This window comes from Leuciscus leuciscus (genome assembly GCF_965113295.1).
Source record: "Leuciscus leuciscus genome assembly, chromosome: 7".
In the NCBI taxonomy this organism is placed as follows: Eukaryota; Metazoa; Chordata; class Actinopteri; order Cypriniformes; family Leuciscidae; genus Leuciscus; species Leuciscus leuciscus.
Window position 1 is genome coordinate 18,866,113 of NC_138731.1, and position 16,918 is coordinate 18,883,030.

General features: G+C 38.0%; 1 protein-coding gene and 1 long non-coding RNA gene across 2 annotated transcripts in view; one reads left to right on the forward strand and one right to left on the reverse strand.

The window, feature by feature from the left end:
* The window catches only part of LOC309503198, a 419,995-nt gene that overhangs the window by 182,188 nt on the left and 220,889 nt on the right, over positions 1-16,918 (forward strand). The window lies entirely within an intron of this gene.
* nalf1b (NALCN channel auxiliary factor 1b) overlaps positions 1-16,918 on the reverse strand; it is a 156,384-nt gene that overhangs the window by 13,794 nt on the left and 125,672 nt on the right. The window lies entirely within an intron of this gene.

The window sequence follows — 16,918 nt, forward strand, 5'->3', positions numbered from 1 at the left end:
ATTGCAGTGTGAGTTCAGCATGACCCCCTGAATCTCTGCTGTCCAGCACTCCATTAGAGATGTGATGAGGGGTGAGTCCTCTCAGATGAGTATAAATGCATTATCGCTGCTAAACACAACCTGAGCGACGGGGCGAGCTGCATCACAGAATGCCGCTGAAGGACGTTGCACTAAAAGGGCCATTTATATTTCTAATAGCTGGTTAAATCTGCACCGCCGGCTTCTATTAACTCACGCAGTTGTGACTTGAATATTTGCCTCAATTTACTGCTACCTGAATGCCTAATATAGCTAATTATTATTTTTATTTTTTTTGAATTTTAAAAATTTAATCAGTCAATTAATCTGATGTCACAGAACTCATTTGTTTGACAGCATAATATGTACTAATTTTCTTCAGTCCTCTGTCAACCCATCCGTTTATCCATATAATGTCTTTTTCATCCATTTATTCCTATACTGCAATGTTGCAGGGACTTTCCAGCAGATGGAGCTAGCATGCTAAGGTGAACCATTGCAGAGTCCCTCACTCAGCAGTAACTCATTCACTATAAGATATGTAATACCTGGAGAGAGCTACAGTATCTATTAGCATTACCATTCATTTCAATGACACAAAGTCACAGAACCACCCAGAAGTAGGTCATTTGAAATATGCCATCTTTACTCATGGGCCCTCAATTCTGCAGCCAGGTTGTTTTGAGACAATCACCTGAGCCTAAATGACACCTAATATTGATAAAATGATCTAGTACAGCAGCCAGTATGTACTGTGTACATATTGTACCATATCCCTGAGCTCCAAATAGCCCATTTGTTGGGCTACTTTCAGTGTGATGATTAGAGCCGATGTGAGCCAGATCCTCTGAATCCCATGTGCAGAACATGCTCACTATCAGTGGGGATGATTCTGATTCATCCCTGTGATTGAAATCTTTTGATTATTTTTTGAGAGAAAAGATTCAGATTTGTCCACTGATTGAACACAGTGGTGAACGTGAAGTACAACATGTTCCTGGATCTTCCTTTTTTAAGATACTAATAGACTCGAGAAAGAAAGTGTTTAAGCACCACTTTTCAGACATTTTCTCCCCTAATGACAGTAAAGCAACTCTATTAGGTTTTACTCAGTTTTGTCAACTAAGCTTGGCATTTATCAAGCTATAAAGATAAAGTCCTTTTGATGTTATGACAGTGTATGCATCATTATAATTGGCATAATAGTTGATATAATATAGACTGTTAACAATCTAGTGGGGTGTCGATTAAAAACATTATGGGTGTATTCATTCAGTAAGTCCAACCTATGCTCCTTCACAGCTTGCACTCAAATGCTTTTTTTTTTTTTTTTTTTACCAATGCAAATCATTCACTTTGTGAAGAAACAATTATTCAGTGTTTTAAAGGGAACGAGAAGGATTCGTTCAGGACCACGGCTAAAAATGCAAGCGCAAACCTCACTTCTAAATCTAGACGTGATGTGGAAAACAGGGCAGGAGCGCAGACGGAATCAAGGGCGGTTTCTGATGCAGGCTTCGTCACTTTTTCGCTCCCAGGCTGCAGCAGACAGAGGATGGCGTGATCTCATTAGTATGAAGAGCGGAGGGAGCGTTGGCAGAGGAGCTCTGAGAATCAGCCGGCTCCTGTACAGTCTCTGCCCTACTTACCTAAACCCTCAGCTGCCTGCACTGGGACCTGCCTGAACCCGCTACATCTAACACTGCTTCTGCTCACATGATAAATGACCAGATGCATCGGACGGCACACCATGTGAGAAGGCTCGAGAGAGGAACATTTCCATCTTACATAAGCAGGCTTTGCCCTTCCTTTCCTTACAGTTTTTATTTTATTTTATTTCGCACAACAATGGAGACTGTGACTCTTCTATTTTCTAATAATTTAATCTAAATTACATGACAATTGAATGAATGAATGAATGAGGCATTTATATAGCGCTTTCATATGTACTACTGTACACCCAAAGCGCTTTACAGTCATATCAGGGGATCTCTCCTCAACCACCACCAGTGTGCAACATCCACTTGGATGAATTTGGACATTAATTAAATATTAATGTCATAATGTCTTAATAATTGTTTTTTCTTTTACTTTACAACAGCAGCACTCAAGCTACAAGTTTGTGTAAAACAGTGTTGATGTTATCTAAAACAATTACAAATATTTCGTTTTCGTTAATTGAATTAAAGCAGAAATAAAATAATAAAATAAATATTAGATAAAAAAAAAACTTAAATGAAAAGTAAACATGATTCTGAAATTACTATAATATATATATATATATATATATATATATACTGTATATAATTATATAATTTATTTATATTTATATATTTATTAATAAAGGACCTAACTAAAAATGACAAAAGCACATACAATTATTAAAATAAAAAATTCATTTCTAAAAATAGAGCTCATTTAAATTAATAATACATACTATAATAGTATATAAATATATAAATCTTTGACTTTTTCAGTCACTCCTTCTTTTGCTCTTTCTTTCACCTCCCCCTAATCATTCTTTCTTTTCACTTGTGGCTTTTAATCTGACAGTGTGTGTTTAACTTTCCATTCTCGGGCATTAGCCAAGCTGTCCTGGAGGACTGCATTATTCCATTATGAGTAGGCTAATAACATTGTAATTGACGAAAGGCCTTTCTGCAGTCTCAGTATTGGTTTTTAAAAGCCTCCATTGCGCTGTCAGTGCCTTGCCTTTGATGTTTTATTTGCCTCTTCCTCTGAAGCCCTGACCAGAAGACACGGCTCAAGCCTCGTGTTAAACTCTCTCCACCTCACTTGCTCACTCTTTCACTGACAACCAGCAGGTCCTCTGTCAAAAATCCCCCAGCAGTTAAAGCGAAGGTCAGACAAGAGCAGAGGTAGAACTAGCCACAGGAGTAGTCAAATAACAATTAGCTATCTATCTATCTATCTATCTATCTATCTATCTATCTATCTATCTATCTATATCACACACACACACACTCATCACATGGACTTTGTTTTCAGTTTGCACCATCTTCCTTTCATTAGTTTGTTGTCATGGATGTTAATTTGATTCGTCATTCTGTTCAGCTGTGGGTGATTAATTACCTTGTTTGGCTCTTGTATTTCAAGGTACGTTTACATGACAACGATATGCTTAAACGGAGACGTTTTTTCCTTTGAGTTTTCAGCGTACAGACGACATCATTGTCGTTGTATTCTGCTGCCAGGCCATTAGATGGTGATGCAACACTATAGACTGAACACGTAATACGCATGTGCATTCGCGTTTTTGTTGTTTACACGGTGAACATTTTCAAAAACTTGCACTTTGAAACCCGTTTTTAAAAGTTGGGCACCCAAAACGCCGTTGTCGTGTAAACGAACGTCCAAACGCATAAAATGTTGTACGCTTTTAGTTGAAAACACTGCAGGTAAACAGCGGTTCCTGTGTTTCTATTCTTAGTTGACCGGTCTCATACATGTTATGGTTGTATTTCGTTTGCATTTCATCTTTGTGCATTTGTATACAGCTAAGTTGTGACAATATACTGTATTTTTTATTCATTTAGGCTGGTTTTTGGACCAAATGAACCAAGATCAGTCACTTTATTTTAAGGTGTCATGTGTAATCATGCATTTACGTACTGAGTAATAATAATAATTAACTACATGTACTTACTATTGGGTTAGGATTAGGGTTATGTTTAAGGTTAGTTGCATAATTTACAGTTATTAGTACAGTACATGTAACATACAGTATGTAACAAGGACACTGTAAAATAAAGTGTTACTAAAAGATCTTACACAAATGAAAGATTCACAATCAGAAATTGTTACACACCATCATGCAATAGAGAATATTCATTTTTGGGTGACCTGTCCCTTTAACAATGCAAAACATAAATCTATCCATTTGCTACTGGGAATTACTGGTCTATTTAACACCATCTATGTTAGGCCATGTCCACACTAATACGTTTTCGTTTGAAAACGCATCTTTTTCTCTACGTTTTGGCCTTTCATCCACACTGAGACGGCGTTTTTATTAAGGAAAACGAAGCTTTTTGAAAACGCACTCCAAAGCGTATACATTTGAAAACGCCGTTTTTGCGTCGTAGTGTGGACTGTGAAACCGGAGGGATTTAAAAACGATGACGTAAATCTAGTCATGTGACGCATATTGTACCAATAGATATTCATTTTTATACCAGTATTGTGCCTGTTATGTGCTATTCACTTTCACACTGTTGCTAAAAATATTCTACATGGCACACTCTTCATATCACAGTCCTGCAAAGATGACAGAATTTACTCACATTTGCTGTCCTGCGGTGATACATGAGAGCAGTCGCGTTTTAGACCAAACATATGGTGTCTGCGTGCGACCTGGACACATCAGTGAATGGTGAGTTATTTTACTAAATAAAATTATCCTGTCAGAAGAATTGCGCGATAACTTCATTATTTAGTTTCCATCTGAATCATATCAGTGAGCTTTTGTGGGGTTTTACACATGCGCAGTAAAGGTGAATTGAGCGTTTTCAGGCGTTTTTCAAAAGTTTCTCATCCACACTGAAACGTCCGAAAACGCTAGAAAACGCTAGTGTGGACGGAGAGCGTTTATAAACGAAAACGCCGTTTTCAAATGTATCCGGATTAATGTAGACGTAGCCTTAGAGTGAATAGCCATCCTGAGACTACATTGACTCAAACCTTCAGAGAATATGAGGAGGTCAGAGGTCATAAGTTGCCAGTGTCCACAGGGACTGAGGGGGTAAACAAATGCATGGCAGGTCAAAGAGCAGTCCACACATTTACCACAGCGGGAGTGCATTACAACACGGCCCAGGTCGCAAGTCACACAGCAATCTTCAGTTCTACATTCAGCCACACAAAACCAGAGCCAGTTTAATCAGTAGGAGTCGGTGGAGAGACAAAACTAAGAAAGTGTGACGCAAATACACAATCTGAGCATATGAAAACCAAGCCAAAGTGGATCAAGACTCAGAAATCAATTTCCTTTTTTTTTTTAAATGTTAAACTATAATTTGTGCAGTTTGAACCCCCGTGATTCTGAAGAATGTAGCAATTAAACTACTGTTATTACAGTTTCAACAAGCATTCATCCTCTTAGTTCTGCTATATTACAAATCACCATAGTCAGCCCAACTAAAAAAGCCTATAGTTTCACTGCAGATGCACAAAACAACACGAGGCAATTAGGATCCGACTGCACAATATCAGAAACTCAAACCGAATATCTGCAATAAAACACAAAAGCAATGTTTTTTAACAAACCATCCCAATTCCAGTAGTCATAAACAATTACCATAAAGCAACTGCACCCAGACTGTAGTCGAAGTCTTCGCTAACAGTACGTTATGTATATTCCATGATAAAAAATACAGATGTACAGGCTAATAATGATTGTTATTCAGCCAGCTGAACCGGCGTGCTAAGCAACAGTAATTTTAGACTAAACAAAGCGGGTGGACGCAGGGGTTGGCAAGGCAACCCTCGTTCCTCATTACGGCTCCAGATAACACCCTGCCCTAAACAAACTGCACACGGTAGTAGGTGCGAGGAAAAAGATTAGCTTCGTGTTGCCCTCGCAGTGCACAGCAATAATAGTCAGCTGGGAACTGGGAGGGGGTTGTGGAGGTTTGTCGAGTGACTGAAGTCGCACAAAGCCAGTCCTTCACCTGCGGTACACGACAAGATGACTGATCTCTTTCTGCTTCCCACAGTCTGTCTGATAATAAATAAAGCCTTTTGATATGGGATGCCGTGTAAATATCATTATCAACAGGCAGGGACTTATTACACGCTGCCCAGATTATTAAATATTAAAAACACAACTCAGACCGAATCATATTCAGCCAGAGCTAAGTGAAGTGGGCACCTCTCTGCATGCAAAAGGGAGAAAGAGAGATGGAGCGAATGAAAGAGGCGTGAAAATGAGCATTTATTTCACACGCTAATTCATACATCCCAGCGTGACCAGATCTTGGAAGAAAAAATAGCAGCCTAGTCAGACAAAATAAACCAAAATAGCTTTAATTACTATTCAAAATGACCAATAAAAAGCTTAAAAAAGTTTTTCCAATATTATTTTTATTTCATTTTTTATTTCATTGATCTGATTTACATAAACATTACCATAATTGAAATTCTTTTAAATTATTATATTATTTTGTATTCTCAAAAATAGGTAAATTAGGTAACACTTTATTTTACAGTGTCCTTATGTTACATGTACTTACCACAGTAATAACAGTAAATTATGCAAACAAACTTCAACCTAATCCTACCCTAACCCTATAGTAAGTACATGTAGTTGCTTAATATTACTCAATACTTAAATGTATTATTATTATGTTTAACAATGACACCTTAAAATAAAGTGTAACTGTAAATGATTTCACATATAAAACCATCTAAATCAATAAATTATTCGCATAACAAAAAAGCAAGCATGAATAACACAGGCAGACATGAGATGCCAACTATGTAAATTAACAAAGATGTGAGAGTAAAATAACAAAAGGCAACATTGTTAAATGCTATGAATTGCAATTTAACACTATATATTGGTAGCAAAGCAAGTGGTCAGATCATTGAAAATAAGAAAAATTCTCTACGTAAAAAAATAAAATAAAATATTAATAATAATAATTCCAGGAAGCGGCCAGTCGCTCCTAAAGCAAGTATTAGAAAATGCGCTGTGGTTTGTGCTGGATTCGGTGCTTAAATCATATTATTACATATTACTGCACTCAGTCATTCAAATGCAGTGTGCACATTTTCATTGAGGCTAGATTTGGTTAACAAAAGTGTATTGAATTGCAATTCATTCCTGCTTGCCTGGCTTGTTTGCACTAGGTTATATAGTGCTAGGTTATGTGTATTAGGTTTATTGTACTAGTAGCACTTGTTTGTATTCATACAGGAAGCACTTCGTTCCAGATTACATGCTCGCCATCTGTTGATCTCTGGTCCACCTTTTCTGAGTCGCTCTGGGTAAAAGCGTCTGCTAAATGATTTAAATGCGAGTGTGATGTAAATTCGACACCATATGTATAATTTGAGCATTCATAAATGTGCATTTTATTCCATCTGTGCCTATGTATGATGACTTTACTGGCAATCATAGACCATATTGAAAACAACCACACAGCTGTATGTTTTACAGACACAAAAAGCTGACCTCCGGTGTTTTAGGCAGTATTGAGAAGATATCTTCCGCACCAGTGCACACAGAGGGTTAGGAGCCGTCACACAGGAAGTGTTTGTGTTGAACATGCAGACGGAGTGCAATGGAATAGACAACACTGACTCACTGGAAAAAAAAAACGTGTCTCTACACTTTTTGCAAAAACTCCAGAAACGTACCTATACAATTTGCTGCAGCTTCCAGCTGAAATGATCAATAGTGGCAGTAAACACCAACAGCTTTGATTCATTTTATTCCTATTTGGAAAGTAATACATTTTGACACTTGCATCTAAGTCCTAAGTTACATAACCAGCTCCAAATGCATGGCTTTTCTGATATAGTAAACTTGCTCGATAGCTTGCAATGCAGTCCACTTGGGTACAAGTCTTGTGAAACACGAGGCACGACACTCAATAAAATAACTCAACATACTTGTAGAAGCAAGATAAAATGGCATGGTTACTTCAGCAAATGCCTTTGTATCTTACTTAAAGCCACACTAAGTAGAAATTGTGTTTTTGTCAAACAGCGACCCCTAGAGTCGCTGTGGAATACTTGCACTGTCGTAAATTATATTATAACATTTTTACATGATTGCAGCTAAATCACAAGTAAATAGTCTATAGTCTAGGACTACTGTATAATTTAATTTGTGTTTTTATTGGAATGTAAACATTACAAAATGCCAGATAACATCAAGTTAAATGTACGTCGCATTATTTCATAACATTGGCCGTTATGATGTCATTAGACATGATTAGTGCAATTTATCATAATAGTTTGCAAATTGTGCTCGTTTACACTATTTACAACCTCTACGTTAGGCTTATTTATGATAATTATGTGAGATATTGAAAGCTGTTCTCATGATAATCGCAGGAATCAATCAACAGCGTCGTCACGAAAGCAACAGATATGAGCTGCATTTTATAGATCATCAGCTAAAATTTCAAAATCAAAGACCGCTATAAGAGAGAGCAGTAACAGCCCTGGTAAGATCATTTCGTTTCTTTACTTTTAATGATGAAGATTGTGTGATAAGCGTCTGCGACTTACTTTCACTTTGATTTGCGATAGTTTGCACGTTGGCTTGATGCAGTTGCTCATCTGCGGTGATGCGTGTTCCAGCGCGTCGTCATATCTGGATATAACATAATAGCCTATACAACGCTCTCACACGTTTTTTTTTTTTTTTTTTAGCATTTTTGGGAGGAGTACAATTTACATATGTGGTTTCAAAAACCATATGCATTTACACTTGTCCAGTTTCGTCTGGAATGCGTCTCAGATCTCCTCCTGAAGTGGTTTGAGGGATCGGATTCAAATCCGTCTCAAATGCGTTTCGGAGGGCATTTAAACCTGGACTTTTCACGATCGGATAGCTATCCGATCTGAGAAAACACATAAAGTGGCCAGGTGTAAACAACCCCCATGACAAAAACATACGCACGAAAGCCGAAAACAAAACGCTGGTTGGCCTCTCACGTCCAAATTTGACGAAATGGTGGGGGAAGTGACGTATGCCGTAAAGCAGTCGAATTTTGTAGTTCTTTTTGTGCTCTTGTTACTACCCGAACACCTAAGTTACATAGTGCCAGTAAAAGCGATACAGACCCTGTCAGGCTATGGCAGACGTGTCATTCAACCTATTGTAAGTCGATGTACCATCACAAGGATCTTGGAAATATATTATGAAGGTTGAAAAGTTACATAGTGTCGCTTTAAAGCTAAAAAGCTATCATTTAGGTTTAAGGTAGGTGGTACATTAGGTTCAAACACGACAGAGCATTACATTCACATTCATCTGTTTCTGAGAAAATTGAATGTGCTTTTAGGGCCACTCAATGGACATTTCACTTTCTCAATCCGTATTTGCTTTAAAGGGACACTTTTACTTTTTTTTCTTTTTCTGTGGAAAATGAGGATATTTTGAAGAAAGTTTCAACTGCTTTAGTGCAAATAAAGAAAGTCAATGGGGTCCAAAACTTTTTTTTTTGCAATATATTATTTTGTGCTTCACAGATGAAAATCATAAAGGTTTGGTACAACATGAGCTATCTCTTTAACAGCTGAAGTGGAACACAAACAATAGTAGCTAACAAGTTGCATCATGTATCACTGTGTGTATTATGCATCTAATTTCGGTCCATGTATTTGACCAGTGCTGTTCTTTTTGTCCTTAATCCTGCCTGGACATGCTGCTGCCTTCTTCATTAAGAGGCAGAACTGGCCGTGCTGAACACAGATGGGTGTCACCTCAGCCCAAACCCACTCAATAAAGCTATAATACATCAAGATTACAGTCGGGCCCTTGGCTTGCCTTACAAAGAGAGTCAATAGCAGGAGAGCCTTTAGAGTGACAAGATAAGAGAAAAACACAAGAGAGATGGCCTGGACCAGAATAAATACTGCCTACTAAGAAGACAGAGGGTGAGAAAGACAATGATAGAGAGAGAAAGACACCACTACTTTATAAAACTACCAATTGAGGCATGCAAGAGGGGGGAAGAATGTAGCACAGGGGGCATGAACTTTGGACAGGAGCCCATTAGCTGGCAAATCAATCACTTGCAAAAATGAGGAGTTACATAATATTAGTTTTTTTTTATTGAGTTTTGGGATTATCTACAACTACTTAGTGTCATGCACCGGTCAGCTAAAAGTGATGAAGTTTCCTGCACTACTACACACAGAGAGAGGCGAATAAATATCAGAGGACGATTTGAGGTAAACTGAACGTTTGGTGTGATTGTGTTTCTGACAGGAAGTTTCTGTTCCATTATGTCGTACAAGGCAGCAACACTTCACATGAGCAGCCAGAGGAACTGGTACTATCAAATATTAAACGTGACATTCAGTTCAGCATAAGCAAGGCTTATGAAAAGCACATTCACTCACTAGAGTCTAGAGAATAGAAATGAGTTTTAGCTGTTGCAGCACCCTCTCTTGAATGCATGAAAGCAGTCAAGACAACATGAAATGGTTTTCAAAATCCATTTTACTTCTGTAATGTAAAAGTAAGTACATTTTAATGCAAAATGACATAATACAAGAAAAATTAATTTTTTTGGAAAGTTTTTGAAAATATGGAAAGTCTTCCATTTTTTTACAGGCCTTCCACTATCATTGGCATACATTTTTTTTTTTTGCATTTTGCCACCTAGTGGCAGTCATTGCCCGCTGCCTATTCACCATGGTAAAATTAATGAATAATTAATGTATGAACATATCCACACAAATAAAAAATTACAGCCTTTGAAATAAAAACAGTAGGATTTATTGGGCTAATCAGTTAAAACGATTATGTAACCATTAATATAATTATTCATATTTGCCCATTTTCCAGAAATGTTATCATTTTAATGCAATAATACTGGTAATTTTCACCTCACGCTCACAGTTTTAATTAGATTACATTAAATCCGGTATGTCGGTCCCATACTGTCAAGCCGCAAAACTTCAAATTTTAACGTAACTGAAGCTCAGATTAGATCCAACAATACACATATGCAAATGATCGTAACTCCACTCCGCTCCTGTACTACTTTCCACTGTAAATGAATGACTTCCGGTCTGTTGTTTGTTGGGAAAAGTGAAAAGGCAGCTTTAGGTCAAACATACAAAGCCTGTATTCACATCAATGTCGAGCTGAAACGATTCCCCCAATACCCATACAAATCTTTACTTTTCTGGCATTTAGAGATGCCATTTCAAAACCACTTTCCGCAATGTTTATACAGTCTTTCAATAAACTGCCAAAAAGAAATCAGGCCAAAAAATAGGTAACCTTGCTTTAAGCAATTCTAAATATAAAGTATTGATTATATTCAAGGTGCCTTTGCAATCACATACAACAAGACCACTATTAGACAGATAAAACGATAGATAGATAGATAGATAGATTGATAGATAGATAGATAGATAGATAGATAGATAGATAGATAGATAGATAGATAGATAGATATACAGACAGATAGACAGACAGATAGACAGACAGACAGATATTTTGATACGTGTGTCACAAAGCAATTTCAGCCATCTTTAAATGATAAAGGACTGGGTCACAGTTCAGGGACAGCTCAGGGAAAGGAAGACCAAAAGAAAAACAGAAATTATGTTTATTAAATTTAGTGCTGCAGAGCTATGATTTGCTTTTCTGCTATTGCCTCTCTCTCTCTCTCTCTCTTTCTCTCTCTCTCTCTCTCTGCAGTGTGTGCCGCAGCAGACACATGACAAATGGCCTAAGAGACAAGAACTGTACCACAGCCTCTGGTGCAAGGTTACAACACACACACACACACACACACACACACACACACACACACACACACACACACACACACACACACACACACACACACACACACACACACACACACACACACACACACACACACACACACACACACACACACACACACACACACAGAGAGAGAGAGAGAGAGAGAGAGAGAGAGAGAGAGAGAGAGAGAGAGAGAGAGAGAGAGAGAGAGAGAGAGAGAGAGTACAGTGCAGGATCAAAACAACATGGCACAATGCACAGACAAAGACACTCCCATTCATAAACATTTGACGGTCTGTAATCAGATGAGTTCAATTCATCCATTATCCAAGATGTATTCTCACACATATTTGTTTGGAGAATTTAAGCACTTTTGTAAGGTTTTTGTTTGCACATTTACATTTTGGACTATTTCTTACCAAGTTTTAATTGAACTTTGGCACTGTGGAGATGGTGCAGTGCTGTGGTCAGGAGTCAGGACGGATTAAGTCAAGTGAACTAGTAATGGAAGGGTGTTGATATTTACACCAGATTCACTCCACTTCTATCTCTGCATAAGCATTTAAAGTGCCCCCTATTATGCTATTTTATAGTGGTTCCTAATTTTGTTTTGGAGGTCTCCTAGGTTTACATCAGGGATGGAAATTAATTTCAAAATCTACCAGCCACTCAATGTTTTTACCAGCCACTTTCTTGTTTTTAACCTACAATGTGTAAGTGCATGTGAAAATTAATACTACAAGATCTACAATACTTAAGCAGTTTATTTAATCTCAAGTCTCAATGAAATACTGATATTTTCTCTTTATTTCTTATACACACGGGTGCGTTAGTAGGCCAACCCACTTTTCAACAGGCCCACCCAAAACTTTTCTTCTTCTTCTTCTTCTTCTAAAAAAAAAAAAACGTTTAATATATTCTAATTTTGTCAAGAACTATAAAAAATCGTCAAAAAGCTCATAATTTGTGCTAAAATAGTCAAAATGTTTAGTTTTAAAAAATGTAAAAAGCTGGTTATGTCGTTTTTGATGTTTCTGCGCAAATTCAGCAGGTTTGTTCCGATCAGAGCTCGTGAGCGGAGAGCGCATTTCGGAATATTCCGCTCGCTAATTCCGCAGGGTCGCTCGCTCAACCCAGAATGGTCTGAGCCTGGTTCGAAAATATGTGGAATAAGGGCTGCCTCCGACTTAAAAAAAATGTTTTCTAGTCGACTAGTAGTTGTTCATTTAAGCCATTCATGGACAAATCGCCCCTGTATGTTATTTTAATTATGCTAATTAAAAAGGCTATAGCCTACAGGATAATGAGCGTTTACGTAATATAGCCGCACTCAAGCGCACGACCGCATGCTTAAAGCTAGCCACAAAGAACCGGTAAAAGTAATGATTATGAATGTGTCTAAAATAGCAAGGAGACATTTAATTATTTATTAATGAACTGGTGTTTTCTTTGTCGCTGCAAAGATGAAGTTGACGATGCGGATTCGCCATGAACGCCAGAGAGAAATGAACATTTCATATGGATTTCACAATCAGAGAGCCTATTTCTTTTGGTTTTGAATGTTTTCGTTTAAAAGTAGACATTTCAAGCTTTCTGTAATATATAGCCTATATTTCTCAAATCTGTGAGGCACAAGCTGAGTTTCGGCGCCCTTCAGTTCACGTGCAATGCAAATGATCATGCCGGCGCCTTATTACATTGTCTGCTATATATTTTCTTCTTATTGATCAAAATTAAGATACAATTTATACAAAACGAAAATCTTTTAAAAAGAGTCTTTCTACAAAACAAAACTCAATGAAGTGGTCAAAATCATGTCTTACATGTCATGTCTCCAGACATATTTGCGATATGATGCATCATCTTTCTCGGCGACCAGCGCCGTTGCTAGGAGGGCGCCAGCGCCTCTGCCTCGCGAGTGGATGATAGCCCTGAAGACGCCTAGCAATGGTATACCTTTAGTGGTAGTATACCTTTAGTTAAGTTATACCTCAAGAGTCTTCGTAGCGCGCTAAGAGACAACGCCAGGTATGATGCGTAATGGAGATTACAAAGCTCTCTACTTTGGTCAGAACCATGGAGAGCGATCGCGGAGAGGTCCGTCCTATGCACCGACACTTTTTACAATGCAACAAAATATTTAAAGAGCATCAAGCTATTAAAATCTATATTATACGCACATATAATATAATATAACAGTAGGCTATATTAGTAAGTCATTTTTATTAGGTTAAACAGTGACTGAATAAAGTTTTTAATTTAAGGCGCCGTGCCTGACACACATAATCTTCTGAAGCGTGTTGACGACATACCGAGCAGAACTTGTCTCGTCGTAAACTAACCAATCGCAGTTAGTACTCCCCATTGTCTGCTTTTCTCCATCGTTCTTTAAAAAAACGTTTTTTGACCTTCGCCTCTTTGTCCACTGGCTCCTCCTGAGATGTTTTCTCTGCAATGCCTGCGATGTAACGCCACATTTTTTTTGAAGGTGTGCCTCCTCTAAAAGTGTCCGCCGTCCGTGTGAAAAGTAGGCTATGCTATTTTTATTTACCCGCCACGGTGGCCTGTAGGTGAAGCGAGTTTACCCGCCACAACACTAAATCACCCGCATTTGGCTGGTGGCGGGTGCTAATTTCCATCCCTGGTTTTAGGGGTGACCCCGAATAGTCGAAGATTCGATGCTTCGATAGGAGGAGCCTGATTCGACCACCGATCTCACGGTCGAATCTTCGCAGAGGTGTTATGAAACGAGGATCATGCCACTTTGGCTATATGAGGGCGCTCAATGTCTGATTTCACATAGAACTAGCTTTTATGTCAATACGTTAATATTCAGCCTATTATGATAATGCTGTAGGCCTATATAAAAATGTGCAAAGAAAGAAGCTTTTAATAAATATTTTTTAACGTGCGTTCCAATCCAAACACCCCGTGACAGATTTAAGTTTCACTTTCAATCCGTGACCGACAGAGGAGCGTCTTCGCGGCAAGGATTTAAATCTTTAACAATGTCTGGGATAAGAAAATCTAAAGTGTGGATGTACACCATCAGAAAGGATATTCTCCAAGGCTGGATTTAGCATCAGGAAAATCTGAAAGTGATCGCACTTCTGCCGGCCAACGTTAACATGTTTCACGCATAGACTGGGTTTCACGTTAGAATGTATTTTATCCGCGCGGCGCGCGCACAATTTGAAAAGACTCCAACGGACAGACAGAGTGAAAGACGTTCAGGATTTGTTCTCTCGATCAGGTATGGGTACAAGTGATTTCAAAACTTTTCAGCCGGTTCTAATTTTATTTTTGGATGCTGTGAACATTTTTAGCTAAAAAGACTGCCTCTCCAGTTTAGCATTTATTGTTGTTTCTGCAGTTAAAAAGACAAAGTTGAAAATTCTGGCTACTATCGTTATTTTAATAATTTATTTATTTTTATTTTATTTATTAATCTGTCAGGGTTATCTAATCTAACTATTTGTGGCTTGTGTTTTGAATATATGTTCCCCTGCACTTCAGGCATTTTGCACACATTTGCTCCTCATCCTGTGACTTGATTCTGATTTATTTCGTTTTGTATTTTTATCTATTAGAAAGGTATATTCTGTTCTAATTTAATTTAGTAAATTAATTGTTTATTTTTTCGGTGCATCGATGTTGTGCTGTAGGCTGGCCTGCTCGCACAGGTAATTTAGCCGATTTAATTTGATTTGCATGTGAAATGCAAATCTGCAGTGTGGCCTTTCTGGAGTTATTTATGTTATTTCTTAGTTTTATTCATCAAAAATGTTTTTATACATTTTCTTCTATATCTTTGTATGATTTTCTCTACATCGCGGCTTTGAAACGTTAAAGCCCCGCCCCCAGCCCCACCCCCATACACATGATTCGACTATTAGTTGACTATAGGCAAGACATGACGATTCTGATTCGACTATGAAAATCCATAGTCGGGGACAGCCCTACATGCATCCAAGACAACACAAACTCATCCAGGCCTCAGCTATAACTACAGTGTTTGAGGGCAGGTCAAAATCGATATTGTTCATGGGTAGCTAATGAAAACCACAGGCTGAATTTATGCAAATTTGTTACATTGTTATGTAGGTTTGTAACAGGAAGTATGACTGGATTGCTGACGACTCATTTTCGTAGTTCAGAACCGATTCTTTCTTTTGGGAGACAATAACAATAACAAACTGTTGTGCACTTCTCTAAAATCTAAGATATTTAAAACTTTGCAGACCTTTTACATTCACAAAGAGCTATATTACTGCATAATAGCATAATGGGGCACTTTAAACACACATTCACACAACAGCTGATATTTGGCAGTATAGCCAGTGCTAAAAAGTAAGCCAAAATATTCCCAAAAGGGAATCCAGACAATTAAACAGACAGCGAAACATTGGAAACTTAGAGTTACCATCTGTTTATGGACTGTCTCAACAGGTGCTGCTTTTACATCAAATCCACTATATTGAGAAGAAAATCACATTAGTTAGAGAAACAGGCAGAAAGAATATGGTTAGTGAGAGAGTAAGAACTATAGAAAGAACAACAGAACAAATTACAGCATGATAGATCAAATGATAGATAGAACAAATGAATGATAGAATGAATGATCAAACAAATGAACAATAGATTGAATGAATGAACAATAGAAAAAACGATCGGATGAATGAACAAGAATGAACGAACAGGCAAGCAGGCAGACAGATGGACGGATAGATAGATGAATGGACAGAGCTATATATATATATATATATAGATATAGATAGATAGATAGATAGATAGATAATTAAGGGAACTCACTGTGTGTTCTTCAGGAAAAAGCAAGTCTATATAAAGTTGTGTTAGATAATTTGAATTCCATTAAAGAAACCGTGATAATTAGACACGAAAAATCAAATGAAAGTGACGTCTCACTGCAGTAATCTTCAAAGGCCATCAAAGAAACGCATGCATGTGTTTACATGTGTGTGTATATGAGCGTGTGTGTAGTTCGCACCACGTCAGAGCAGAATCAAAGCCACGGTGAAAGGTAAGTCTCTTCAAAGCCGGTTACTGTGTGCATCAGGCACACTGTTTAATTAAAACGTCATTTAGGGAGAAGATCACGGCCTCTTTATCCCACACGCACAGCTTTGGCTCAAACAGGCGGACCAGAAAGCAATCATACTCTGTTCCAATTTGTGTTTATCGTGATGCTAATGCCATGTATGGATCAGCCAGAACAGCATTCATGAGGAACATGAGCCAGGGTGCCGGACTCACTTTGGTGTGGACTCATGCATATTCAGTGAGACTGGAAAAAGATGGCCAAATAAATACAGAGAGAGAGAAAGAAAGAGAGAGAGAGAGAGAGAGAGAGAGAGAGAGAGAGAGAGAGAGAGAGAGAGAGAGAGGGAAGTGCAT